General features: G+C 37.3%; 1 protein-coding gene across 5 annotated transcripts in view; it reads left to right on the top strand.

Annotated features, from left to right (window-relative positions):
• The window catches only part of FRS2 (fibroblast growth factor receptor substrate 2), a 118,271-nt gene that overhangs the window by 67,583 nt on the left and 23,825 nt on the right, over nucleotides 1–26,863 (top strand). The window contains exons 4-5 of one of the 5 annotated variants that reach the window (XM_046665476.1): nucleotides 23,420–23,538; nucleotides 25,487–25,590. The exons of 2 other annotated variants lie outside the window; for them this stretch is intronic. The gene's annotated coding sequence lies outside the window, so the exon portion shown is untranslated. The remainder of the gene's footprint in view (nucleotides 1–23,419; nucleotides 23,539–25,486; nucleotides 25,591–26,863) is intronic. 2 more of the 5 variants (XM_046665468.1, XM_046665486.1) reach the window with 2 other exon arrangements.

The following is a 26,863-nucleotide window of genomic DNA, read 5'->3' as shown; positions in this document are numbered from 1 at the left end:
TAATGTCTTACAGCTTTCATTGTATAAGTCCTTCACCTCCTTGGTTAAATTTATTCCTAGGTACTTTATTCTTTTTGTTGAGATTGTAAATGGAATTGTATTCTTGAATTCTCTTTAAGTTCGTTACTGGAGTACAAAAATGCAACTGATTTTGTAAGTTGATTTTATACCCTGCAACTTTACTGTAGTTGTTAATTATTCCTAATAGTTTTTCGATGGATTCTTTAGGGTTTTCTATATATAAGATCATGTTGTCTGCAAACAGCAAGAGTTTCGCTTCTTCCCTCCCTATTTGGATTCCTTTTATTCCTTTTTCTTGCCTAATTTCTCTGGCCAAAACCTCCAGTACTATGTTGAATAAGAGTGGTGAGAGTGGGCATCCTTGTCTTGTTCCTGTTCTCAGAGGGATGGCGTTCAGTTTTTGCCCATTGAGTATCATGTTGGCTATGGGTTTGTCATATATGGCCTTTATTATGTTGAGGTAATTTCCTTCTGTCCCCGTTTTGTTAAGAGTTTTTATCATAAATGGCTGTTGTATCTTGTCAAATCCTTTTCTCTGCATCTATTGACATGATCCCTTGGGTTTTATTCCTCATTTTTTTAATGTGGTGTATCACGTTGATTGATTTGCGGATGTTGAACCATCCCTGTGCCCTTGAATAAATCCCACTTGATCGTGATCTTTTTGATGTATTGCTGTATTCTGGTTGCCAATATTTTGTTGAGGATTTTTGCATCTATGTTCATCAGAGATATGGTCTGTAGTTTTCCTTTTTTGTGCTGTCCTTCTCAGGCTTTGGTAAGAGTGATGTTGGCCTCATGGAATGTGTTAGGAAGTGTGCCATCTTCCCTAATTTTTTGGAATAGCTTGAGAAGGGTAGGTATTAAATCCTCTCTGAAAGTTTGGTAGAATTCCCCAGGGAAGCCGTCTGGTCCTGGGCTTTTATTCTTTGGGATGCTTTTGATTACTGTTTCAATGTCTTTACTTGTGATTGGTCTATTCAGATGCTGTATTTCTTCTTGATTCACCTTGGGGAGGTTGTACATGTCTTAAGACTTTATCCATTTCCTCTAGATTGTCCATTTTGTTGGCATATAGTTTTTCGTAGTATTCTCTTATATTCCATTGTATTTCTGTGGTATTTGTTGTTATTTCTCCTCTTTCATTTCTAATTTTATGTGAGCTTTCTGTCTTTTTTTCTTTGTAAGTCTGGCTAGTGCCATACTGTTTTATTTATCTTGTCAATTTTATTTATCTTCTCAAAGAACCAGCTCTTTGTTTCATTGATTCATTCTACTGCCTTTTTTGTTTCAATAGCATTTATTTCTGCTCTGATTTTTATCATTTCTCTCCTTCTGATTTGAGGCTTTGTTTGTTCTTCTTTTTATAATGCAGTTAGGTGTAGTTTGAGATTGCTTATTTCAGTGTTTTACTGTTTGTTAAGGTGAGCCTGTATTTCAATGAATTTCCCTCTTAATACAGCTTTTGCTGCATCCCATATCAGTTGGTGTGGCATGTTTTCATTTTCGTTTGTCTCCAGATATTTTTTGATTTCCCCTTTAATATCTTCAATGCTCCATTGGTTGTTCAATAGCATGTTGTTTAGTCTCTACATCTTTGTCCTTCTCTGCTCTTTTCTTGTAAATAATTTCTATCTTTATAGCTTTGTGATCAGAAAAGATGCTTGTTATTATTTCAGTCTTCTTAAATTTATTGAGGCTTGCCTTGTTTCCCAGCATATGGTCTGTCCTTGAGAATGTTCTGTGTGCACTTGAGAAGAATGTGTATTCTGCTGTTTTTGGATGAAGTGTTCTATGTATGTCTATTAAGTCCATCTAGTCTAGGTTTTGATTTAATTCCACTGTTTTCTTGTTGATTTTCTGTCTGAATGATCTATCCATTGATATGAGTAGAGCATTGAGGTCCACTACTATTATTGTGTTATTGTTAACAATTTCATTTAGGTTTGTTAATAGTTGGCTTTATGTACTTTGGTGTTCATGTGTTGGGTGCATAGATATTTATAAGTGTTATTTCTTGTTGATGGAATGTCCCTTTGATCATTATATACTGCCCCTCTTTGTCTCTGTTTACCTGCCTTATCTTGAATTCTACTTAGTCTGATATAAGTATTATAACACCTGCTTTCTTTTGTTTGCCATTAACTTGGAGTATTGTCTTCCATCTCTTCACGCTGAGCCTGTGTTTGTCATTGGAGCTGAGATGTGTTTCCTGGAGGCAGCATGTTGTTGGATCTTGTTCTTTAATTTATCTTGCCACTCTGGGTCTTTTTATTGGAGAATTCAATCCATTTACGTTTAGGGTGATTATCGATATATGAGAGCTTAGTACTGCCATTTTATCACTCATTTTCCAGTTCTCATGCATTTCCTTTGTTTCTTGTCCTGTGTATTTTGGTCTACCAATCAAGTTATGTAGTTTCCTATGTTGTGTTTGTTTTCTCCTTATTTATTCTTTGTGTCTCTGTTCTCCTTTTTTATTAGGTGGTTACTCTGAGGTTTGTATTCAAGATCTCATGGATAAGATAGTCCCTTTTCTTGGGGCTGGCCCCATGGCCAAGTGGTTAAGTTTGCATGCTCCACTTTGGCGGCCTGGGGTTTCACTGGTTCAGATCCTGGGCATGGACATGGCACCACTCATCAGGCCATATTGAGGTGGCATCCCACATGCCACAACTAGAAGGACACACAACTAAAATATACAGCTATGTACTAGGAGGATTTGGGGAGAAAAAGCAATTAAAAAAGGAAGTGATACATGAAGATTGGATTAAAAAAAAAAGAGTCCCTTTTCTGATTGCATCTGCTTTCCTTAGAGTAAACCAATTGAGTGGACTTTTATGTTTTGGGAGGTTTTTGATTACTGTTTCAATCTCTTTACTTGTGATTGGTCTATTAAGATTCTCTATTTCTTCTTGTTTTTTGGGGAGATTGTATGAGTCTAAGAATTTATCTATGTCTTCTAGATTGTCCAATTTGTTGGCATATAGTTTTCCATAGTATTCTCTTATAATCCTTCGTATGTTTTACTTTCTTCTCTTTCATTTCTAATTTTATTCATTTGAGTCTTCTCTCTTTTTTTCTTCATGAGTCTGCTAAGGGTTTGTGAATTTTATCTTCTCAAAGAACTAGTTCTTTGTTTCATTGATCCTTTCTACTGTCTTTTTCTGTTTCAATTTCATTTATTTCTGCTCTAATTTTTATTTTTTCCTTCCTCTTGTTGACTTTGGGCTTTGTTCTTTTTCTAATTCTGTTAGGTGTAGTTAAGATTGCTTATTTGAGATTTTTCTTGTTTGTTAAGTTGGGTCTGTATTTCTATGAATTTCCCTCTTGAGACGGCTTTTGCCGCATCCCATATGAGTTGGTATGATGTATTTTCATTTGTCTCTGCATATTTTTTGATTTCTCCTTTAATTTCTTCAGTGATCCATTGGATGTTCAGTAGCGTGTTGTTTTAGTCTCTACATCTTTGTCCATTTCTCAGCTTTTTGCTTGTAGTTGATTTCTAATTTCATACCATTATGGTCAGAAAAGATGCTTGATATGATTTCAGTCTTTAAATTTTATTGAGGTTTGCCTGTTTCCCACCGTATGGTCTCTCCTTGAGAATGTTCCATGTGTGCTTGAAAAGAATGTGTATTCTGCTGTTTTTGGCAGGAGTGTTCTGTATATATACCTATAAAGTCCATCTGGTCTAGTTTTTCCTTTAAATCTACTATTTCCTTGTTTGCTTTCTGTCTGGATGAACTATCCATTGATGTAAGTGGGGTTTTAAGGTCCCCTACTATTAGTCTGTTGTTGTTATTATCTCCTTTTAGGTTTGTTAATAGTTGCTTTATGTACTTTGGTGCTCTTGTGTTGGGTGCATAGACATTTATAAGTGTCATATCTTCTTGGTGGACTGTCCCTTTGATCATTATATACTGCCCCTCTTTGTCTCTCATTACCTGTTTTATCTTGAAGTCTACTTTGTCTTATAAAATTATGGCAGCACCTGCCTTCTTTTGTTTGCCATTAACTTGGAGTGTTGTCTTCCACCCCTTCACTCTGGGCCTCTGTCTGTCTTTGGAGCTGAGGTGTGTTTTCTGGAGGCAGCATATTGTTGGGTCTTGTTTTTAAATCTGTCTTGCCACTCTGTGTCTTTTTATTGGAGAATTCAATCCATTTACATTTAGAGTGATTATTGCTATATGAGCAGTTAATGCTGCCGTTTTATCACTCGTTTTCCTGTTCTTCTGCATTTCCTTTGTTTCTTGTCCCTTGTATTTCAGACTACCAATTCAGTTAGGTAGTTTTCTATGGTAGTTTTCTTAGTTTTCTCTTTATTTATGATTTATGTCTCTGATTATTTGTTTAGTGGTTACCATGAGGTTTGTATAAAAGAATCTCGTAGATGAGATGGTCCATTTTCTGATAGCCTCTTATTTCCTTGGACCAGCTGATTCCATCCGTTTCCTTTTCCCTTCTAAGTTATTGTCATCACAAGTTATTTCATCTTGTGTTGTGTGTTTGTGCTTAAAATGATGAGGTTATATTTGTTTTTAGTACTTGCCTTCCCTTTTTCTTTAAGAATATAATCGTTTGCTAACTTGTTCTGGTAGAGAGCTGCAATTTTCTGATTTTGTCTCCCTGTTTATCTTCTTGCTCAAGGCTTTGTAACCCCTTTCTTTCTTTTTTTTCAGGTATGAGGGCCTTCTTGATCATTTTTTCGGGGAGGGGGGCAGGTCTTGTTGTAACTCCCTTAGCTTTTTTTTATCTGACAAAATTATTTATTTCTCCATCATATCTGAAGGATATTTTCACTGGATAGAGTATTCTTGGCTGAAAGTTTTTGTCTTTCAGGATTTTGAATATATCATTCCGCTCTCTCCTAGCCTGTAAGGTTTCTGCTGAGAAATCTGCTGAAAGCCTGATAGGGGATCCTCTGTAAGTTATTTTCTTTTGCCTTGCTACCCTTAATATTTTTTCTTTGTCAATGACTTTTGCCAGCTTAACTACTAACTGCCTTGGAGAAAGTGTTTTTATATTGGTATAGTTAGGAGATCTCTTGGCTTCTTTCACTTGTATTTCCAGCCTCTTCCCTTGGTTTCTGAATTTCTCAGCTATTGCTTCTTTGAACAAGCTTTCTACTCCATTCTCCTTCTCTTCTCTCTCTTGAATACCTGTAATCCTTATGTTGCATTTCCTAGTTGAGTCAGATATTACTCAGAGAATTTCTTCATTCTTTTTAGTCTTAGTTCTCTCTCCTCCTCCATCTGAAGTATTTCTTTATTTCTGTCCTGTAGGCTGCTGATTTGTTCCTCTGTAATATCAACTCTATTATTCAGGGAGTCCAGATTTTTGTTTATCTCAACCATTGTGTTTTTCATGTCCAATATTTCTGATTGGTTCTTCTTTATAGTTTCTATTTCTTTTGTGAAAAAGTTCCTCATTTCATTGAACTATCTGTATTTTCTTGTAACTCGTTGAGTTTTTTTATGATAGGTACTTTGAATTCTCTGTCATTTAGATTATAAATTTCTGTGCCTTCAGCATTGATTTCTGGGTGCTTGTCATTTTCCTTCTAGTCTGGAGATTTAATATATTTTTTCATACTGTTTGATGTCATGGATTTGTGCTTCTGCATAGTGATGGTATCTGATCGCAGCTTCCACGTGCTGTCATTGAGTGGGGGTAGGGGTCAGGACCTGTGTATTTTGAGGCCGCCATGATCCATGGCTTGCTCACAGCCACTGCTTTTCTGTGTGTGCAGCACTCTGGCCAACTGGCTGAGCTGGAGTGCTTGGTAGGTAGAGGGGTGCTTTCTTTTACCTGTGTGACCCTGGGGGTTCTTGCTCTGCCCTTGCTGTCTGCTCTCCTGGGGTGCTGTCTTGAGGAAGACACCCTGGCAATAGCTTAATCAGCTCTGTGTGGGGCTTTCCCTTGGGCGTGAGGGAACTTGGAGAGCGAAAGTGTTCCCATGGAGGGCCGCCCCACCCCCCCCAGAGCCACGCAGTCCTGGGGTCGTGTCATTGCCGTTTGACAGGGAGAGGAGATCCCCTCACCTCCCACTGCCTCTCACGGGCCCAGCACCTCCACCTTCAGACATGTGGCTGCATGGGCCTCTCAGACATCTTTTGTCTTGTGTGAATGTCCCCTGTTGGTTTGTGAGTGTCCTTTTCATTGTATCTTGGGAGAGTCTAAGGGAAGAACTCACTTCACATGATGCTGATGTCACTCCTTGAGTCATTTTTGATGGATTGTAATTTCTAAAAGTTGTTTCAAAATCTTTGTGAATTTTAAAAGTTCTTGTCGTGAAATTGTCCATAATATCCTCTTATCAGTTGAATCTCTACAGCATCTCTAATGATGCTTGTTCCCTTTTCATTTTTATTAATTTGTCTGTTTTTTCTTTTTCTTGATTAGTTTTTCCAGAGGTTTATCGTTTTAATTATTCTTTCAAAGAATGAACTCTTGACTCTTTTGATCATCTGTGTTGTACATATTTTGTCGTTTCAAGTCTTGCTATTTATTATTTCTTTCTACTTTCTCAGAACTTTCAGGGTTTTTTTTCTTTTTTTTGCTATCTTTTTTTAAAAAAACATTCTTTTAATTTGTGTTGTGTTCTTTTGGTCTATTTTTGTGTTTTTTTTTTTTTTTTTGGTGAGGAAGATAGGCCCTGAGCTAACATCTGTGCCAGTCTTTCTCTATTTTTTGTATGTGGGATGCCACCACAGCATGATTTGGTGAGCGATGTGTAGGTCTGCAACTGAGATCCAAACATGTGAACCCAGCCCACTGAAGCTGAGTGCACAAATTTAACTACTATGCTACCAGGCCAGCCCCTAAAAAACTTTAAATTTGATTCTCAGTCTTTAAATTTGACTCTAATTGCCATCTTGCTGCCTTCCCATGAGTGTTGATGCATAATATTCTTTGGTTTGTTCATTTAACAAAATATATTCTTATTTGCCCCATGAATTATTTAGATGTGTATACTTAATTTCAAAATACGTAAATTTTTAATGTAATTTTTTATTGTGCAGTTTTAAGTTGATCTTATTAGGATCAGAGACCATAATATTGTAATTTGAGACTAACTTTAAGACTTAGTGTATGGCTAGTTTTCCTAAATGTTCCACGTGCATTTGGAAAGAATGTGAATTCTCCTGTTGGTTAGCACAGTGCTACACATGTGCCCATTCCGATGGATTGTATTCAAATCTTCCATGTTGCTCTAGGTTTTGTCTTTGATTTGCGTTTGGTTTTATTTTTGAATTTCTCTATCAGTTTCTCTACTGAGAAAGACATATTAATGTCTCTCAACTGATGGTGGTTTGTTGATTTCTCCTCGTAGCTATGTTAGTTTTTGTTTTATTTATTTTGAGTCTGTTATTAAGTACTTAAAAATTTAGAACTGTTTTATCTTTCTCTTGAATTGACCTTTTTATTCTTATGAAAAGGCTCTCTATCTAAAAACATTTTTATTAGCTTTATAGTTTTGTTGTTGTTGGCTGTTTTCTTTGGTTAATATAGCTATTCTAGCTTTCTTTTGCTTAATAGTACTTTCCATCCTTTAAGCTTTTCATTTGTCCTCTGTTTTGTTTTACATCTTGTAAAGAGGGTATGGTTGAGTTGTGCTTTTTTCTGAATGGCCGTCTTTACTTTTTAACTGGACAGTTGTAGTCAATTGTGATTACTGGTAGATTCAGATTTATTTCTGTCTTCATCTGTGGTCTGTTTGTCCTCTTCCCCTCCTCCCATTCTCCAGTCTTTTGTGTTGAGTTATGTACGTGAAGACTTCGTGTTAGCTGTTTTTTTCGCATTCCATTCCCCCAGCATCTTGCAAACATGCACACTTGTTTGTAAGTTGATATGTTCTTTATTCTTTTAGTGGTTATTCTAGCTACTTCAACATGTGTACTTTTTTTAAGGAAAAGTCTTAATTAATCAGTGTCTTTAACCTGTTCTTGAATAATGTAATAATTTAAAATGTTCTGATTGTCCTTCTCCCAACCTATAACAGCATCATGCATTATTTTAGTTTTAGCATACTTCTCTCCTGCATACATAAAAATTTTTAGACAAATTATTATTTTAGGTAGTTGATTTTTGTTTAAATTTATTTACTATTTTCTTGGCTCATTATCCCTTTTTGTATCTGAAGACCTTCCATATGAGATAATTTTGTTCTCTCTGATACAACCTTTAGAATTTTCTTTAGTGAAAGTCTTTTGGTGAGAAAGACACTTTTTTGTTTGTTTATCTGAAGATGTCTTTATTTCATCCCCATTCTTGAAAGATAATTTCTCTGTGTCTAGAATTCTAAGTTTTCTCATCACATTGAAGCCATTACTCAGTCTTTTGACTGCTAGTGTTGCTGTTGAGAAGTATGATCACCCTTCCTTTGTAAATAATCTGTCTTTTATTTGACTGTTTCAAGCTGTGTTTTCCCCCTTTGGTATTCTGCAGTTTTATATAATGTGTTGAGGTCTTCCTTTTTTTTCACTTCATTTTTATTTTCTTATTTGTAATCCTACTTGCAGTTCTTTGGGCTTCCTGGATCTGAGGATTTACTTGAATAATTATGTTAAGTTTTTGACCATTATCTCTCTGAATAATTCCTATTATTTTATTTTTTCCTTCTATAGGTCTTTCTTTTTTTTAAGTTTAATTTCCATTTTCCTTTTCCAAAGGCCAGTTTTTCTTCAGTCTGTAAGGATGCAGCTCCTTACGTGGTTTGATGGAGGTCGTGGAGCAGCACCTGCAGGTCTAAATTGGGGTGGGTGTGTTCCATCCTTCCAGACTCCACGAGAACGGGTCTTGACTTCTTATTGCGAATGGCACAGCTCACACAGCAACGTAGTTTCACATACAGTTTGGGAGCCTCATAGGCATTGAAGACACTCGCTTTGGAAATGTCTCTGACACCTCTGCTGTTTCTCAGTGGCATTGTCCTTGGGTGTGTTATCTGGTGCCCTTAGGGCAGTTGTATGTGGCTGCAGCCCATTTTGGCAAGACCATTGTTCCTTCTTTTCTTGGTTATCTTGGAAATGAGGACTTTGTAACTCTAATTAGACATATATTAGACCTTCTGAATCTATTTTCCATGTGTCTCACCCCTTTTCATCTTTTTCCTTCCCCACAAACTCATTTAACAGCAGGCTTGTAGTTATAAATTCTCAGAGGAGATTTTGCTTTTCTTCATTCTCCTAGCACCAAGGTCAAGCAGTCAAGTTTGCTTGCTGTCACCTTCTGCTAGGTAGGTTTACTGCCCATTCCACTGTACTTTACAAGTGTAGCCTTTTGGATTTTTAGCTATATACGAAGTTTTTTGATTACATTCCCCATATTGGGGAGCTCAGAATATGTAGCCTGTCTTCAGCATTCTGTGGTTTTCCAACCTTAAAGTCAAGAGCCAACTTCCACAGCTTCTGTTCATTTGTGCCAAATTATGAAGTTTAAAGGTATATTTAAAAAATTTATACAGCATTTTAGATTTAGCCAGTAGAGCCACTATGTGCATCTAACCTACCATATTACAAGAAATGGAAATCCTTGATCCATTTCAGATAAACATATATTTTAAGTAAGGTTTATCTAAGAAATATAGCACAGAATTCCAACCAGCAGTTCCCCATTAAAAAAGAAAACAAAAAAGTCCTTGGTTCTAAGTTTGGATAATTCATTCCCTTTTATATGTTTAAGCTAAAATAAAATGTTTAAGGTATATATATATTTAACATAATATAGAATAATATGTGTGCATATATATATGTGTGTGTGTGTTTTGGTGAGGAAGATTGGCTCTGAGCTAACATCTGTTGCCAATCTTCCTCTTTTTGCCTGAGGAAGATTATCCCTGAGCTAACATCTATGCCAGTCTTCTTGCATTTTTGTAGGTGGGATGCTGCCACAGCATGGCTTGATGAGTGGTATGTAGGTCTGGCCTGGGATCTGAATCAGTGAAGCACGGGCCACTTAAGTGGAGTATGCAAACTTAACCAGTATACCACCCGGCCGGCCCCAATAATATGTATATTTAATTTCCTGATTTAACTAGCTAACTGCAGGTCTGTTTTGAATTGGATAGGATTGTTTCTACTGAACTTGCTTAATATCTGCACCAGTGGAAACAGTGCTTTCTTTAGGCAGGGAGCCCTGGTGGGTACACATGAGATCGAGGAAAAGGTCATCATCCCCAGGTATTCTGAAGAGGAGTGTAGGAGCAGTTGTACCACTCATCTCATCTTTAATGCAGATGGTTAGTAGTAAGGTAGGGGCAACACAGAGGCCATCTTTGTCTAGAAGAAGCTTGTTAGTAGACTCCCAGAACAGATGGGGGAGGACACACCAGGCATGACTGCATTTAACATGGAATAGAAAGGAAAAATTTGGTTAGGAGTCTTGACCCTAATTTTTTCCTTTTGGAAAACGTGGTCCTGGTAGCACCTTGGTTGTGCAGAGACTTCCTCCTGCCTTGGTACTGCAGCTTGCTCTCTCCTTGACTCCAGGGAGCCAAGTCTTTTAGGCTACTTGAATCTCTCACAACACCTTTATGGCTTAACTCTTCTTTTGAGAGAAACCTCTGAAAAGATTTCTCTTCTCTGAATCTATTAACAATGGTATGGCTTTTTCTTCTTTTGTTTAATTAATGTGGAGAACAGCTTTGGTTTTTGTAATGTTAGACCAACGTTTGAAATGTCTTCTATGTTACTAGACTCAGTTTGCTAATGTGTTAAGAATTTTGCACAGTATTTGCGAAGGACATCAGCCTATAATTTCCTTTTATTGTGCTGTGGTATCCTTTTTGGGTTTTAGTATCAAGGTTATACTATTCTCAAAATGAGTCAGAGAGGGTATCTTCTGTGTTCTCCAAAATACGTTGTGTAAAATTCTTTCTTTCTTGTGTGTTTGACACAATTCTTTTGTGAAGACATCTGGGCCTAGAATTTCTTTATGGGAGAATTTTCTTATTACTGATTTAATTTTTTAAGATTATAAGGCTTTATATTTTTATTTCTTCTTGAATCGTATTTGGTAAGTTAATTTTTTCTAGGAATTTATTTAGTCTAAAGTCTCTGATCTTTTGGTATGATATTGTTGTAATATTGTCTTTGGGATATCTAATTTTGAGTAGTTTGCAAAGTATGTTCTGTGGACCTGTGTGGATCCCTGAGACCAGGTAGTCTGGGAGGTCAAAACTATTTTCATAATATAGATTTTTTTTTTGTCTTTTTCTCTTGACATTTACAGTGATGCTGCAAAGCAATGGTAGTTAAAACTTCTGACACTTTAGCACAAATTTAAGGCAGTGGCACCAAACTGAACTATTATATTCTTCATTGTCATGCATTCGTATTCTTTTTTAAAAATAAATCCAGTTTCATTTAAGAATGTCCTTGATGAAGCAGTGAAAATATTAATTTTGTTAGATCTTGACTTTGAGGACACGTCTTTTTAGCATCTGCGTGAGGACATAGGAGGGAGTCACAAAGCACTTCTCCGGCACACTGAAGCGTGGTTGTCGTCTTCAGAAGAAGCACCTATCAGTTGAGTTGTGCGCTGAACCAGCTGGTTTTTTCTGTAACACTCCGTTTTTTCTTGAAAGAACAGGACTGGCAAATTTTAGTTATTTAAACTTAGGTATTTGACATTTGTTTTTCTCAAACGTGAACTAAGTGAGCCTAACACATCCAGAAAAACAGCTTTATTAATAGCTAATGATAAAAAAAAGTCAAGCTTTCAAAAAGTGAAATTTAGAATTTTGGGAAACTTATATCTAATACCATGAGCTTGACAGCTTCCCAGATCTTCTGGTGTGATGGGTAATGATGTTAAAGAATGTGATTTTTTTTTCCCCTTCATATTCTGAATTGTGTCAGTTTGGAACATCTACATAACTCACTGAACCAGTATTTTCCAGATGACCAATGTATGATAATACAAAATCATATATGGGTAAAAGATCCATTCAAAGTCCGAGATAAACCAATGGATTTTAATAGAGTGTGAAAAGTTCATTGATACCGTTTTTAGAATCCACATTGTAACTGATTTTCAAGAAACTACCATTTGTCGAGTTTAGGTACAGTATCAAGAATATCAACAGTTATTCAAAATGATTATTAAAATATTCTGTTTTCCAACTCTCTATCTGTTTGAGGCTGGATTTTCTTCATATGCTTATAGAACTTAACCAAAACAACATATCACAGAAACAGTCATAAGAATTTAGCCATCTTCTATAAAGCCAGACACTAAAGATATTTGCAAAAATATAAAATAACATCACTTTCTCATTACGTTTTTTGGAAAATAGATTTTTTAAACAGTTTTTGTTAAAAATATTATTTATGTTAATGTGTAATAGGCTTATTATTCTTTTAAATAAATTAATATTTTAAACATTTCTCAGATTTAACTTCTAATTTGGTAAATATCAATAGATATAATCCAGTTAAACAAAAGCTCTTTGAAAAATACTAAGATAATTTTTTAAAGTGTAAAGAGGTCCTGAGACCAAAAAGTTGGTGAACTGCTTGCTGACCTGTGAAACCATAATGATGTTTCTTTTTTATTCCTGACATTATGTAGTTGTTCCTCTTTCCTTTTTTTTAAAAGAGAGAGGAGCATGTCCCAATTCTCTGTTTTAAAAATTTGTCTCCCTTATACTTTTTAGATTGTTTTTAAAACATACCTGTAAAAAGTGATGATAAATACATCTACAATTGCATTAATTGATTGTAAAACTCCATAGGCCTAGTCTAGTTTTACGTGAATTTATTTCTGTATTTTGTTAGGCAAATTCCCTACAAAATAACACAAAATTCACTTAAAAACTGAGGTCCTGTCCTCCGAGAAGCAGTGACACCCCAGTAGCAAGAGTACAGCTGATGCCCAGATCTTGGTTTCTAATATAGTCCTCCAATAAAAAGAGCCAGGGCTCCTTGGAGAAATTGCTGATTCTAGGACTGGGGCAAGAAGTATATAAGATCAGCCTGGAGCATCTTGTAGTGCCAAAATTAAGAAAGTACTTAAACAAACAAACCCACAATGATGGGAATGTGTCAAAGGGAGATAGGAGCCAACTGAAAGAGCTCCCAGTGGCTGAAGTTGGAATAATTTGAGCAAGAAAATACGTAAAGTGTAAAGGATTAAAACCCCAAAGTATAAAATAAATATACATGGTTCCATACTGGTATAAATAAATGATTGAATAAATAAATGAGAAGAGACAAATCTCCCGTGCAGAAGAACTCCAAATAATTTGTGTCGATGCTCTTTCTTCACCAAGGTGGAGCCTAGCTCCCCGCTCCTTAAGTGTGGGCTGTGCATGATGACTTCTTTTTCAGAAGAGCACACTAGTGAAGGAGGTTGGGAGGTGGAGGAACCTGACAAGCATTGCCTCAGCCGGGTCATCAGGACGAACATCAACAGTGATAAGTCCTATTGATAGTATGCTTCAAGGGGTATGATGGGGTGAAAAGGGCACTGTATCTCTGTGGTGTTCCTCCCCAAAACCCATAACCCCAGTCTAATCCTGAGAAAAATATCAGACAAACCCCAATACAAGGACATTCTACGAAATGCTTGACCAGTAGTCCCCAAAACTGTCAGTGTCATCAAAAACAAGGAAAATCTGAGAAACTGGGTAGCCAAGAGGAGCCTAAGGCAAAATGATGATTAAATGAAATATAGTATTCTGCATAGGCTCCTGGAACAATAAAAGGACATTATGTAAAAGCTAAAGAAATTTGAATAAGGTATGGACTTTAGTTATTAGTAATGTGTTTCCGTTAGTTTATTAATTGTAACAAATGTACCATACTAATGTAAGATGTTAATAATACGATGCGGAGTATTTGGGAACTCTGTACTATCTTCTCAGTTTTTCACTAAGTCTGAAATTGTTCTAAAAAATAAAGTTTATTTAAAAAAATACTGAGTCCCTCAAGTATTTTTTTAAACCCAGAAATCATGTACTTCATGACTTTACCAGGTTTTTGATCATATTCCACTCTTAGATACACATTATTCCTGGAGCAACCCAAGTTTTTAAAAATCTAGTAAAAGTAATTTGCTTGAGGATATTGCATAACTGGTTCTCGCAAACAGGCCCCAGTATTTATGATGCTGCATTTGCTGCCAGCTGAAGGCCCACTCACAAGTGGTAGAAAGTTATGTTTATTATAATCTCAAGTCCTCTAGTATCATTTTAAATTTTTTATGTTCAGATCAACCAAAATTCTTATAAAAAATATTGACTATACCTTTGAATGTATAATTTGTTACTTAAAAGTCCTACGTGTTCTTTGACATACTCTTTAGAAATTTTTAATAATTTAAAAAGAGATAACTGGTTTCAAATAAATAATTTGTCTATTTTTCAGAAAAATTTTGCTTTAGGAACTTCGATTATGATTTAGTTATCTTTTTATTACTACAGCAAGTATTACTGGGGCCATATATTAGGAAAACAGCATTTATTGCCACCAACCCAGATAGTTTCTTGGTGGGGAGTAGGGCAGAGCGTATTCTGGAGATTTTCCCCTACTAGCAGACATACTTAGTTTTGACAAAATAAACATATTAATTTGTAGCATTTTAATTAAAAAGTGAAAATGTGCATGCTATCCATCTTAAACAATTCCAGCCTTATCAACAAGAGGAATTTAAAAGCTTACTTGTTACCCTTATGTTTGATTTATTTATAGATGAAAGAAGAAAGATGAGTTCTTTTTTTTTTTTAAAGATTTTATTTTTCCGTCTTCTCCCCAAAGCCCCCAGTACCTAGTTGCATATTTTTAGTTGTGGGTCCTTCTAGTTGTGGTATGTGGGACGCTGCCTCAGTGTGGCCTGATGAGCGGTGCCATGTCCGCGCCCAGGATTCAAACCGGCGAAACCCTGGGCTGCTAAAGTGGGGTACGTGAACCTCACCACTCGGCCACAGGGCCAGCCCCAAGATGAGCTCTTTTACTCTGTGACTTTTTAAACAGATTTTTGAGTGAACTAGTGTAAAGAAAGAAAATATGTGAAGAAACTAATATTGTTAATAGCTAAACCATTATTTCAGTAGCCTGTAATATTCCAAACTCATGCTTTCCACTTACATAGCCATATTCCTCTTCTGGCTGAAACAATTACCAAATAATTAGACAAAAGAAATAGCAAGTAATTAGACCAAAGATGTTGGAGTTGGGATTTCATATGGCAGGTAGCTCAAGTAGTACCCAAAGAAAATACAAGTTAATAGTCACCTTTTAAGGTTAAAAATTAAAAGAGCTTAGGGAGAGGGTTGGGATCAGAAATCCAACGTAAACACTGGTTTCAAATCTGGAGTCTGTTCACTTTCACCTAGGCCCATCTCAAGACTGCAGGACCTTCAAGGAGTGACTTAGCATGGAGGAAGTGATAGGGCTTGGCTAATGCCTTTGGCAAATGTCCTTGCCACGATAGACTCTTCAAACATCATGTCTGCTATAGTAACTACAATCCAGTGACAGTCTCTGATTCCGTGTAGTGTGAAAAGGAGGGTGCCTGGTGCCGCCCAAGTCTTGTCAGTACACTTGTTCACCTTGACAGCCAAATGATAGCATTGCTTCCAAGAGAAACTTGGTGGTACTGTTTGCTAAATTTCCAAGAGTTTCTCTTGAAATCCCTGTCAGTGTTCAGGCAAATCTAAGTGATAATTTTGAGCTTCATTTTAACCAGTGATCTTAATAACTATTAGCATATTAACTAGTAAAAATGTAAGATTATTTGGTTGTAGTTTTATTGGTGTGTTCTCATGTTGCAAAAATTCAGGGGCAAAATTTATCAATAAGTATGTTGCTATTTTGAAACATTATCCAGTACTAGAGTATTTCTTCATTCACTAAACTTAGCATTTAATATGTGTCTGGCCCTTTCTGCGCACTGGGGATATAGCAGTGAAGAAAACAGAGTCTTTGCCCCTGTGGAGTTTACTTTTTGTGGTGGCTATGGCATAGAGGGGGGATCAGAAAAGAAAGAAGTCAATATATAGTCTGCCAGTTGGCAGTAAATCATTTGGAGAACAAGAAAGCAGTGTGAGAGGAAAAGGGAGTACCGTTGTGGAAAGGGGGTTACCTGTTTTATACAGGGTGCTCAGGGAAGCCCTCTGACAGACGAATTTGTGAGCAAAGACCTGAAGCAAGAGAGGGAGCAAGCTTGGGGGGTATCTGGCAGAAGAGGTAGGGAGAACAACGGCTGCGAAAGCCCTGAGGGAGGAGCATGGTTCGTGTATTCAGAAACCGCCAGAGGGCCAGCATGGCAGAAGCAGGGTGTGGAGGGGAGAGCTGTAAAGTGTATGAGATCAGTAGTGTAGCCAGAGGGCAGGAAATTATACCAAACTACCAAAGTATTTAGGAGCTGGTAGTGCAGATCATTAAAAAGTCTTTAATTTTTACTTTCAGGGGAATAGAGGGAGCCATGCAAGATTTGTGTCAGGAAAAATTGTGAACAACTTTGAAATGGGCAAAAAATGATGAGTGGGTGTCCTGTCTTGCTTATCCTTTGAGTTTATCTCTGTCTCATTTTCTTTGAGTCATTTTACAGTTCTGTAATTTCTAGAAAACTGTTAAAAATGTAGGCGTCTTATCCCTAAAGATGCAAATTAATTGTGTCCCGGGAATGCAATTGATTATTGCCTTGGTAATAGACCTGTTTACATCTCTTTGCAGATTCATTTCAGAGTTCCTATTCTCTCTGTTTGTGTGGTTCTTGGAGTTTTCCTCTGAACCAGTTGTAATATCGTAATAGTTCCCTCGTTCATTAATTAATGAGTTAAATAATATCTTTGACATATGTTCATTTTGTTTATGAGAGTCATGATTTTTACCATTTAAAAAATATCCAGTAACGCTTTTTAACAGAATTACTCTGGTTGCTCTGTTGAGAAAAGACTAGAGCAGGGCCAGAGGAGAGGCAGAGATCAATTAGAAGGCTATTGCAAAAATTCAGACTAGAAACGATGGTAGCTTGAACCAGAGAAGTGGTTGAGATGGTAAGCATGTGAGAGTGAGGTGTCAAGGATGCCAGCAAGATTTTGGGGTATTAAACTTAGTAAAATTTACAAATAATTCCTTCTTCCTTTTAAGCATTTTTAGGTAGGTAATTTTTATTTTCTATTCTTAGAAGTTTAGTCGGCTTGACTAAGAAATGTAAAAGCTGGTGATCATGACTGTTTCTCATAAGTATTTTCTCCAGTGGTTAGAGTGCAATATATAATGACTGTTGAAAACATCAGTAGCTACTGTATCAGTCAGGCTTCTGGCAGGAAACAGGACCCTAAGTGTAATAAAAGAGAATTTAATGAAGGGATTATTTGCAGAGTATAGGCAGAGTAAAGCCAGGCCTGGTGGTCTAATGGTTAGGATTTGCCACTCTCACTGCTGTGGCCCAGTTTGTCTCTCGGTGAATCTGTCAGTCGTCATACTGTAGCAGCTGTGTGCACAAGGCTCAGCTCTGTTGCCCGCAGGGTCACTGGGAGTCGGGATCCAGCCCACGGCACTAACGACAAGGGCAGGTTAAAGGAAGCCAGCAAGCAGTGATGACTAGGCTAGCTGACAACAGCAGGAATCTGTTAGACTTCTAGGTCTAAGAGGGACCAGGAAGGAAGTGATTACCTGAACCAGCAAGAGCTGTAGGTATAGAAGAGGGCTGCCTGATAGGAGTCATCAGTAGAGAAACCTCAGTAAGAAGTGGGCCACAGCCAACCTGGTCTGCTATTGCTCCATGCAGGCCTGTCCTCTGGGGCAGAGTAGGGTGGCTCTGGGGGGTCGAATGGAAAATAATGGTTTAACTCTGTCTTAAAAATAAGCAAACAAACTGATGTGCCTGAACTTTAAAAAGAAGAAAAGAAAGAACATAGTTGTTAGTAGTAGAAAGTTATACAAATTCAGTTGGGTAGGTGTTAATGACATGAAACAGAATTATAGCAGCTAAAAGTCAACCATAAAATTTGGTGAAGACATAAAAGTTTTTATGTCATATCAAATGTTTTACTTTGGACTCAGAGGTTAAAAATGCCTTTATCTTTTATATGCATTTTACTAGAATTAATTGAGTATAACTTTTACAACTGCATAGAACCATTGCTTTATGTTTCTAAGTATTTAAAAGCTCTTCTGTTGTGTCTTTACCTTTGTTCTTTTTTAGATTTAGATTTAGTTTAGTCCTTAAAATATACTTCAATTGAAAGAAAGCTCAAGTCATCTCATCTAGCTTCTTAACCAGTAGTGGAATCTTCTGAAACATGGCTAGTGATTGGGAACATTTGAAGGGAACACAATTCTTTGTTAGATGGATGGAAGGCTCTTTTATTCTCATAGACTTCTATGATCTGGTCCAACCTCTATTTCAGGATCAAGTCAAGTCCATTATTCCATAAAACAGAAATTTGACAACAGCCATCTCTGCCGTACTCTTCCTTACTGCTAAATATTCTTTTCTCCACACTAACTTCCATGCTTCCTGTGATCTTACCTTACTGACTCTTCTTCTTATCCCACCTCACCTTGAATCCTTCTCTTCCCTGGGCTTCTGTGAAACCACACTGTTGGGGACTTTCTTCCTGCTTCTTGGACAGTGCCTGTCTAGTCTCATTCTGGGGCTTCTCTTCCTTTGCAGTTTCCTTAAATGTTGGTGTTTCTGAATTTCTGTAGCTCTTACTGTTCATCTCTCTGGGCAGTCTCATCGGTCCCATGCCTTGCATGCATAAGCTCGTGGCTCCTGGATCCCCATCCCCAACTCACGTCTCTCTCTCCCTCCCTACCTCTTTCTCTCTTTGCCTGTTGAGCATTTCTGCTTGGATATCTCACAGGCATCACAGTACTTTTAGAACCGAGCTTATCAGTTTCTCAGAACCTTGTGTCCTTCCTGTGTTCCCTAGCTCAGTGAATGTACTGTCACCTAAATGGAAAATGTGGCTATGTTCCCTGACTCCTGCTTTCCTTCCCAGGCTAGTCAATGATCAGGTGTTATTGATGCTAACTTCTGAGTATTCCTTGTCTGTTCTCCTTTCTCCATCTTCATGGTTCACTACCCTAATTCATACCCCCCCTTACTGTTACTGCAACAGCCTCCAAACCTGTAACAACCATATGAGGTGGTAGTTGCGGTTTTTAACTTATCAGTGAGGAAACTTAGATGCAGAGAGGCTGAATAGGAACTCATCTCCTTAGCCCTAAAGCCCGTGATATTTTCCTTGTGTCATGCTGCATTGCTGGCAATATCAGAGATTGATACTGCCTTCTACTGGAGGAATTTAGAACGCTAAAAACCACGCCTTTTGTTTTAGATTCTAATGTGGTGTTTTAAAATACATTTAGATAGCAGAGCTGTTGTAGCTCATTTATCAATTATATGAGAATTAAACTCTTAGTCACATTCCACCTTCTGTTTTAGCGGGGTTAATAGTTTCAAGAGAATTCAGATTTGTAATTTGCGTGTGGAAAATTAAAAATTTTAAGGCTTTGACAAGAATATTTTATGAGACTAATATTAGGATATTTTATTAGACTAATGTTCTTTGTAGCTAAGTTCATGGATTTTTTTTTTTTAAAAGAGGATTTACAGTGGATAGCTTTTCAGCCAGTACTAGTGAAGAAACATTTTGGAAGTGGGATAGAGTAAAACATCTTAGAAATTCTGACAGTTTTCTGTATAGATTGTTTTCTCCACATTTGACTTTAAAAAAAAATGAAAGGAAATAGTCTCACGATTGCTTTCATATTGTATTTTACCATAAACTGTACTCTAAGGGGATAGCCCCAGTGACCTCAGCTGTGCTTTTGAATATGGCTCTTCAGAGTTACCTTCATCGTGCAGGAGTGATACCTTGAGTTTAAGATCCAGATACATCCGAAGGACAACACCCCATGACACCTTTAGGGGAAGTGTGCATATTGTCTTTGTTAATGTGGTAGACAGGGAAACTAAAAATTCTAAATTTAGCTTCCGGTAAAATTGTAATTAGTTTTTTCACTTCATTTCCCTGTTTGAACAATGGAGAAAATAGTTCCCAGCGGTCCGCACTACAGGATTGTTTTCCAGACAGGTTTATCACAGCTGGAAAGAACATTGTGTCTTGGGTGCTCTGAAATCCTACCACGTAATTGTAACTATCTTCTAGTATCCAGGAAGGAGCAAAGAAAAGATATTTTAAATATCCTTTCATTAGTGTTATTTGTAATGAGTTGATAGTTCTCATTGACTGTATACTATATTTCATTGATTCTAAGAGACATTTTCTAATTTTATTCACTGAAATATGGGTATATCTTACAATCAGTGGCATGTCATAGTTTAACTGACAACTTTTTTTTCTTAGTGGTATATAAAGTATCAGTCTTAAAATCAATTGCATCTCAGTTTTGATGAAAAACAGTATGTATTTCCATTAGTTTTCAAAATAATAACAGCAACAGTAACAATATAGTGGCCTCCATACCTGAGGATCACTTTTTGGTAGCCTCTATTTTCTTAAACATGACCAAGAATTGGAAAGTAAGCAAAAAAGGCTTCTGATGCCTAAAATTGCTGTTATGAAGCTCATGAAGTAAAGACCATGCACTTTAACATAAAATATTCTTTTATCTCTGAGTATAGGGCCTTATTTGTTATCTGTTCTTAATAGGCTTGGGTATCTGATTACAGCATCTGTGAGGATTCAAAAGAGTAAAGTGAAAAAAAAGCATGTACATGTTTATTAAGTAACAGTTCAAGAATCTGCCATACTATCAGCTGAGAATGAGGGTGATCATAAACAAAGTAAGAATTAAAAACTAGTTTTAAAAAACACGGGGCTGGCCCCGTGGCCGAGTGGTGCGCTCCGCTTCAGCGGCCCAGGGTTTCCCTGGTTTGAGTCCTGGGTGTGGACATGGCACAGCACATGTAGCCATGCTCAGGTGGCCCCCACATGCCACAGCTAGAAGGACCCACAACTAAAAAAAAAAAAAATACACAACTATGTACTGGGGGGCTTTGGGGAGAAAAAGGGAAAAAAAAAATCTTTAAAAAACACAAAACTCAGGGGCTGGCCCCATGGCGCATCAGTTAAGTTCACATGCTTTGTTTTGGCAGCCCAGAGTTGGCCAGTTCGGATCCCGGGCGTGGGCCTACGCACTGCTTGTCAAGCCTCGCTGTGGCAGGCATCCCACATTTAAAGTAGAGGAAGCTGGGACCGGATGTTAGCTCAGGGCCAATCTTCCTCAGCAAAGAGAGGAGGATTGGCAGTGGATGTTAGCTCAGGGCTAATCTTCCTCAAAAAAAAAAAAACAACACAATACCCAGAACTGGCCACAAGAGTGCTATTTCAGGAGGGGCAGACAGCCTGACACACATAAATCACTCTGATTACAGCCTGGCAGAGATTCTTCATCAAAATGCAGTCTGTCTGATTCTACTAGCACTTTCTTTAAGGGACAGAATAGATTTTATTTTTTCATTTTGATTGGGGAACATTTGTTATTGATTAAGTTTTTCCCTCTTATGGCTTAATGGAGTTGCTGGAACATGGTTTGCCCTGAAAGTATCAGGAAAAAAACTTTCATGATACTCACCTGTCAGACATTTGAAATGGGAATTACATCTGTAATTGCAGTAGTCTCTACACCTTGGTAATTCTACCCACGTGGCTGAATGGCGCCAGAGTGCCATGTTTAGGCGCTAGAGCCAAGGCCTGAGCCTAGGAGGTGGGAAGGTGTTAGGAAAGCAGTAGAGGAGAAGAGCTTAGAGAACATGGGGTCATCCTGCCGGTGTCTCCAGCAGCTCCTGGTGGGCGTTGTACACCACATGTCCAACGGCAGCATTTTTGTTTGGAATCCAGCCAGGCTACGCATCTTTGTAAACTCTTGGGCCCTTCACCTAAGACGTGAATCCTGGGCTGATGTTGCTGGCTGCGAGCACCTTTAGTCTAAGAGTGGGTAAGTTGTGTGTGTTGGCGAGTTTCCAGCATTTGCCCGTGAGGTTTTCTTCCTCAAGTTCTCCTGGCGGTCTCCTGTGGCCGCCGTGCTCTTCATGCTCTCCCCTAACCTGTTGTGCATGGAGTCTGCCTCTGGGCTGTATGTAGACGTTTACAGCTTTTCTTTCTGAAGAAGCCTTTAATAAAGTATTGATTTGTATATTATTTAGTTGATAATTTATTGTTGATTGTAAAAGCAATTTACACTCTATAGAAACTAGAAAGAGAAAAATGCTTTTCACCCTACCATCTAGTGAGCCAGTGTTAACATTTTAGTGTGTTTTAGTCTTTTTTCTGGGTTGATGTTTTGTGTAGCAGTGAGAGAGAGAGAAATAAGCGGAATGTTATTTTTTTTAAATGAGAATCCTCTCAAATTTGCTGCTGGGTATGGAGAATAATTTTTAAAATAAACATTTTTTTGTAAACAATTTTTGAATCACAGAAAAGTTGGAAAGATAATACAAAGATTCTCATATACCCTTTACCCAGCTTTCTTTAATGTTAACCTTATATAATAACTGTTATATTTGTCAAAGCTGAGAAATTAACACTAGTACAATACTGTTAACTGAACTGTAGACTTTATTTAGATTGCCGCAGTTTTTCCAGTAATTTCCTTTTTCTGTTCCAGGATCCAATCCAGGGTACCATATGTCCTTTTTTTCTGCTTAACTTTTTACCACGAATGTTTTTCTTTGTCATTAAATATTCTTTAAACAATGCTTATTATTGGCCCCATAAAAGTTCATCAAAAGGGTAGACGTACTCTGATGTAAATATTTCTGGGGTTAACTTTTTTTTTTAAGTATTTTGTGAATGTTAGAAAATGCACACATCAAACATTTTCATTAGTGGTTTGTTTGAGTCAGGTGAATTTAGTGCTAGATTGTAACAGTAATTTTGAATGCATTCCTGTAAAAGCAGAAAATAAGTAATCACATTTACTTTCCTTTGAGAGTATGTTTAAGAGCATTTTAGATTGAGTTAAATGCAGCAATTCATGAAGCAATGTGTTTTGAGGGTTATTTAGAGTTGCTTAGCACTTGGCTTAACTATTTTGAGCAGATTGTGTGTGTGTGTGTGTACATTTTATATACATACAGTCAATATTTAGGCTTTTAATATGAGTCTAGTGACTAGTATGATAACCCCCTTAGTTTGGAAACACAGATTTACATACGGTATATTCTGCTTGTATACTTTATATGCAGTTTTGAAAATGACCCTTTCATTTACTTTTCTGTTATCCTTCATTAATGTTTATTTAGTTCTAGGGTAAGCATATTATATGAAAATGGGGATGCCTGGAGATTTTCTTGCCTGTCTTGCATTGTTTTGTCGATGTTTATAGCTTGATTGACATTAAGTTATGTGTGTATTTAACCTGAAGTGTGACGTTTGAGTGGCTTATGTTTAGTGTTTGTTGTTTTAAAGAGTAAAGGCATGAAGCCAGATGCTGTGTGAGAGCTACTACGTGTGCCACACTGAGGAAGATGCTGTAAACTTCACGCTTGGCTGTTCTCTCTTACTGTTGCTCAGCTCAGTAAAACCCTGTAAGTTAAGCATTTATTACGCTAGAGTTCGGTCAGCAGACTACTCTCTATTAGTAAATTTGTAAACTAGAGATTTATTATGAGGGATAAGCAATCATTTGTTAACTTGACTGTTATAAGAATTAGTATGCAGAAACGATAACTAGTTGAAGGCTACAAACATAGAACTCTGATGTACAATACTTAGAGAAAATTGAATGCACTGTTTCTGTAAGGTCAAATATATTCATTCCAGTTTTCAGAGTTAATGATAAATGCTTTCTGGAGAATGCCTACAGTTTCTTACTATTTTACAGTCACATGTCTTCTTTCTATGGTGCAATCTGAATTTTTAGTGCAGAGGGCTGTGTGGTCTGTCATACAGAATGTTCATCACTTCAGTGTTGCTGGAGGACGGGATCTGCTTTCCTTGTACATATTTTTATATTGCCACATAAAGTACTCAACTAAGAATTTCTTTGAGTTCCTGAGGCCAGTGGTACTTTGTCCTGATGGAAGGTGCTGGGATTGTTGCCTTTGGTGCTGAGGACATTGTCGAGTTAGCTAAGGCAGTGACTCATCTGCTGGGTCTGCACATCTGTAGGTGTGCTTATATGTCTCAGGGCAGAGATTGTGGCCACTCAGACTTAATTATTGTGTAAATTTCATCACCGGTGTTTCTGGGTATAAGTATGCTCCAAGGTTATAGACGATTCCAGGATTGAATCATGAACAGTATTACTAAAGGGAGAGTTGTGTTTTGGAATGGAATCATCTTCCACTTAGCTTTCTCTTGTTTTACTTTTAGCAAGCCATTTTAGTATTTGCTAAGTACACACACAGACTTCTTGATTGATTGATATATGGTAGATAAAGATATAGATATAGATTCTTGTATTTCTATTCCTAAAAGCCGAAATACATGATTGAAAGTGACTTTGTCAAATTCAGTGTGAAATGGGTTAAAGTGGGTGACTTTTTGTAGATCTGGACGGAATATTGGAGGTTCAGGTCATCATCCTGCAGTGACAGTCACTGCAGGTCCAGATGCTATTGGGAGAGTCTTTATGCTTATACATGGATGCTGTGACTTATGGGTTAGACTTTGGGCATTATAGACACTAAAATATCATTAATTTTGTTCTTAGGAAATAGAAGTTCTCCTGGTATGTACTCTAGATTTTCTGCCTGTATAGGAAAGTATTTAGCTAGGGCATTAGTAGTGTCTTTAAGACTGTAACGGAAAATGGGAACTACCCTCAGTAGTGCAAATTGACCTTCATGAAATGGTGCAAGCCGCCTTCCCTCCTATCTCCTAATATTTTTTCATGCACATCCTACTATCCAACTATAAGCAACGACCTGCTGCTTCAGGAGCAGGCCGTGTTCCTCGGCTCTGCTTTTGCCTGCACTCTCTCCCTCTGGATTGCCCTTGGCCGTAGCACCCCCCCCCCCCCCCGTCTCTCAGGGCTGGGTAGTCATCTTTCCCAGGAAGCCTCTCTTGTCTCTCCGTCTCTCCTTCTGCTCTCAGTTAAATGCTCTGATGGTGCTGGCGCATAGGTCTGCAACTCTGCCTTGTCTTCATTTTCTTGTGTCTCGGTCACTAAACGTTAAGCTCCTTGGAATCAGAGAATGTGTCTGTTATCTTTATTTCTAGCACTTAACTCAGTGCCTGGCAAAGAGAGTTAGTGCTCAGAAAATACTTTGTGAATCCTTCAATGTGTAGATGGAGAAATAAACGAACTCAATTTTTATTCTCTTCTTAATATTGATAACTGTTTACAAATCATTTTTATCTACGAAGTAACATTTTGTTAGCTTAATTCAAACAACTGTGTCTGAAATAAAGAAATGTTACTTTATTAATATTTATATTTATCCATAGGAAAATGAATTGATGGTAGTTGAAGTATACATGAGCATGTGCTTAATCTTTCTTGATCGTCCCGGTTTTACTTGTCTCTTACAGAGAAAACAGAAATGAGAGGAATCTGGTTTAAATTGCAGTACAAGGAATTTAGATTAGACATAAAGAGTTTCCAGAAAATAAAGTACCAGATATTGAAGTGATTTGTAAGTAATGTAATTGATTTTTTGGAGCGTTAAAGGGGGGGCGGTGAATGGAGGGTTATGAATTACAAAGTGGTTCACTTACACTGCCCTTAGTAGAATAAAAATCCTAAAGGAAGAAAAATCTGTTTAGGAATATGCAGACACAACTATATTCATGGGTGGATGTTTGGAAATACTTGGGTACTTGTGGTTTGTGTGCACTGTGTACTCTGAGTTTCCAGCTAAGGAGGAAACTGTTGCAGATGTCCTCACTGTTCGCAGAGTGGCTTTGGTTCAGTGCTTAGCAGAATGTCCTGAGAAGTCTCCCTCCTGAGGTTTTATTTTCCCAACTCCTCTTCCTGAGAATGATATAAGTAATAAAAAATTCTTAGCAATATTAAGAATAAACAGAAAACTAATGCATATCAATAAAAAAGACCTACCCAATAGTGTAAAAACAAGCAGCCAGACCATTGACACAGAGAACAAAGGATTTTTGAATGCCACTCTCTTGATTGTTTTAATGTAATTAAATATGGCAGTTAGCTGTGCCCAAAATAGAGAGTTATATTGTGTGCTTCTAACTATAGTCACTCTGTCCTGGCTGTATTTGAACAGAACTAGTGTAGTATAAGCCAAATTCACTCTCAGTGCTAGTGAACTGAAAGGGCAAATATACTTTCCTAAGCACCAAATTTATAATCACACTCATGAATAGAGGTCAGTGTTCTCTTTGCTTGTCGTTCTGCAAGAATCGTATTGGAATAATTTAGGACAGCTTTACTAAATTTATTAATGTAACTCTGTATGAGGATGGTGCTTAAGTTCCCGGCTTCTGTGCTTACAGTGCAGAAGGCTCCTTTGTGATACAGGAGACAGGATTTTACCTGTAGAGGTGACATAATAATGCCTTGTCTGTTTAAACACTGTGTGTTTTCTATATGTCTTTATAGCCAGAATTTATTTGGTTTTCACAATAACTCTGTGAAATAGGTGTCTTGACCTTATAAATGAGGAAATTTAGGCACAGAAAGATTGACCAGCTGCCAATGGCCTACAACATGGTTTTAAAATAAATTTTTGTTTTTATTTCAATAGCTAACATTTACTAAGTGCTTACTGTATGCTAGGCCAAGGCGCTGTTTTAAGCTTTCTGCATGCATTAATTACTAAGAACTTGGACTTTTCAGTCAGATCTAGATTTAATTCTGGCTCTTCCTCTTATCAGCTGTTGAGAAAGTTACTAACATCTGCAAGCCTGGGTGTTCTCATTTGGAAGGCGGAAATAATGATA

The sequence above is a fragment of the Equus quagga genome, chromosome 1 (assembly GCF_021613505.1).
Source record: "Equus quagga isolate Etosha38 chromosome 1, UCLA_HA_Equagga_1.0, whole genome shotgun sequence".
Classification (NCBI taxonomy): domain Eukaryota; kingdom Metazoa; phylum Chordata; class Mammalia; order Perissodactyla; family Equidae; genus Equus; species Equus quagga.
Note: the sequence above shows the minus strand (reverse complement) of the source record. Positions and strands in the feature narration are given on the sequence as shown.